General features: G+C 51.0%; 1 non-coding gene across 1 annotated transcript; it reads right to left on the reverse strand.

The window, feature by feature from the left end:
* Nucleotides 1–1,821: 1,821 nt before the first annotated feature.
* On the reverse strand, nt 1,822–1,976 carry LOC126928016 (5.8S ribosomal RNA). The gene has a single exon (XR_007716177.1). It is a non-coding gene; the product is annotated as a 5.8S ribosomal RNA (ribosomal RNA).
* Between the last annotated feature and the right edge of the window lie 524 nt (nt 1,977–2,500).

Genomic DNA, 2,500 nt, shown 5'->3' on the forward strand with positions numbered 1-2,500 from the left:
GAAGCGTTTTAAGCATCGCGCCAAAGTGCCCTTTTCTTCGTACGTCGTATCATGTTCGAGCTAAGACTCACGCCAGACATCCTAAAACGATCGTCGGTGATTTTTAACGCCCGTCCTCAGTCTCTTACAGCCGTTTCTCTACTCTCGACAAATTCCAGCGGTTCCTTGTTTTCTGCCGGCACAGAGATCGAAACGGCAAAGTTTCTTTGCTCTGTACCGACGACGACGAAAACGCACGGGAACGCACGCAAGTGGAAAAGCGAGCGAGACGTACACTGTGGTGTGTTCGGGGACTGGACGACCGTCGACGTTAGGATGCGCGGTCCAGCGATAGACGCCGAAAAGGCATGGGATGACCAACACTCTCTGTTTTTCGAGTACTTGTAGCGCCGAATTGCCTTAAAAAAAATCACACGCGCGCACGACTATCACGTCGTACGCGCGTGTATACCTCGTCTTTAATTAAATCAAAGTTTCACTCCAGCCTCGCCAAAGGGGATCGTCTTCTTCCTCGTCTACGATCTCTTCTCCTGTACGTGTCCAGAGATTCTCTCTGGCATGACGACGACGACCATCCAACGACTTTGTAACGGACTCTCGTGCGCATCTTCGTCAGGTACGGAAACGTTGCGCAACACCTCGAGCTTGGTAAAACACCCGTAGCCGATCATAGACACGCGCTAGTTCGCACACGATTTCTACGATTTCCGACGAACGTGGCTTTGGGCCAGGGCCGGCGGGCAGAGAGATACGCGAACGACGGGGAAAATTCGTCCCGATACAAGTAACGCGTACTCTCCGATCTCCGCGCAACGCCTGGGGATCATCTCCCTAAGTCATCAGCGCTCGAAGAAATCACGTGTGCGTTCCCGGATCTACGGCTCTCTTTCGGGGATAAATTACAAGCACAGAGTATGTTAAACGCAACGACGACCCATCGATGCGACGGTCCTCGTCGTTGTCAGTCGCTCGCGCAGAGTATATCTCTACGCACGAAGAGACGGAGTGGGCATTAGATCCCTGGGGCTATTCGAGTAAAACGTCTTAAGAAAAGACGGTTGTACGGCAAAATTCCGCACCGTTACCAAGTTTACTTTTATCTGAGGCTGTTCTCCTTCTCTCCTCTCTCGACCGAGTTCCCATATTTGCTTTCTCTCAGTCTCGCCAAAATAATATTCATTTAAGACGACGTCGGGGGCGCGGACATCGTGCTCATCGAAAACCTGCAAACGTATGCAAATCTGCTGATATGAAAAAAAAATCGGTCACGAGGACAACACTACGTATATATATATATATATATATATATAATATATTCGATAACCGACACGAAGCGGTGCATAAGCGGGCGGTCGTACGAAAGGACGACTCACGACGCCGCTAGCACTCACGCAGGTCCGTGACGGTTCTCTCCGCTCTTATTCGTATCCTTCTTCGTGCGCTTCCTCCGACTCTGAAACGTTCTACGTATCGTAAGAACGACGGCGGGTTGTCGAAGGCACCAAGGGACAGAGAGAGACAGAGGTAGAGTTTCGTAGTGTCTCCCGTGAACACGATAGTTTATATATCGAGCATGCGTACGAATTGCACGGTCTCGACACGACCGCGACGAACGCCGACGAGCGTCCAACAATCGCTCGTACGTCGCGTACGTTCTCTCGCGTCCGCTCTTGTTCGTATCCTTCTTCGTGCGCTTCCTCCGACTCTGAAACGTTCTACGTATCGTAAGAACGACGGCGGGTTGTCGAAGGCACCAAGGGACAGAGAGAGACAGATAGAGAGGAAGGACACGCAACGCAAGCAGTCTTAGGTTTACGTGAGCAACCCTCAGCCAGGCGTGGTCCAGGAATTGTATCCGTGGACCGCAATGTGCGTTCGAAATGTCGATGTTCATGTGTCCTGCAGTTCACACGTTGACGCGCAATTAGCTGCGTTCTTCATCGACCCACGAGCCAAGTGATCCACCGTTCAGGGTAATCTTTTCATATATTTTTTAAAACTCTTGTACTCCATGTACTCTTAATACTCGGTTCGAGCGAAGCCGAGATCCGACACGACCGACCAACGGGAATCGGACGCGCAGAAGTCGCCGGAAGATCGACGACACGAAAACGTTCGAAAATGAAATCCGACGAACGCGCGAAGATACGCGCGTCCGCCGGCCGGGCGAAAAGTACATTATGATATATAACAACCATCGAGATCGAAGCTCCGTTCGTCAGGAAACGACGGGGATATAACACCCGATTCTGAATCCTCTGTGCAGCACACGATCTCGCGAAGAAATACGCACGGTGGCTAGCCCATATATATATATGTGTGTGTGTGTATATATAATACGATATGCATTCCTCTCGTCCAATTATTCAAGAAAAAGAGCGTGCGCCTCCATCGTTCGGGTGATGTAAAGATTCGATGGGACTCGCGCGACCCTCGGCCTCGAGCGGTCTTTCCTCCCAATATCCAGAAGCCGAGCTTTGAAAAAACTCTAGCGACGGCA

Source organism: Bombus affinis, unplaced genomic scaffold (genome assembly GCF_024516045.1).
Source record: "Bombus affinis isolate iyBomAffi1 unplaced genomic scaffold, iyBomAffi1.2 ctg00000473.1, whole genome shotgun sequence".
NCBI lineage: Eukaryota > Metazoa > Arthropoda > Insecta > Hymenoptera > Apidae > Bombus > Bombus affinis.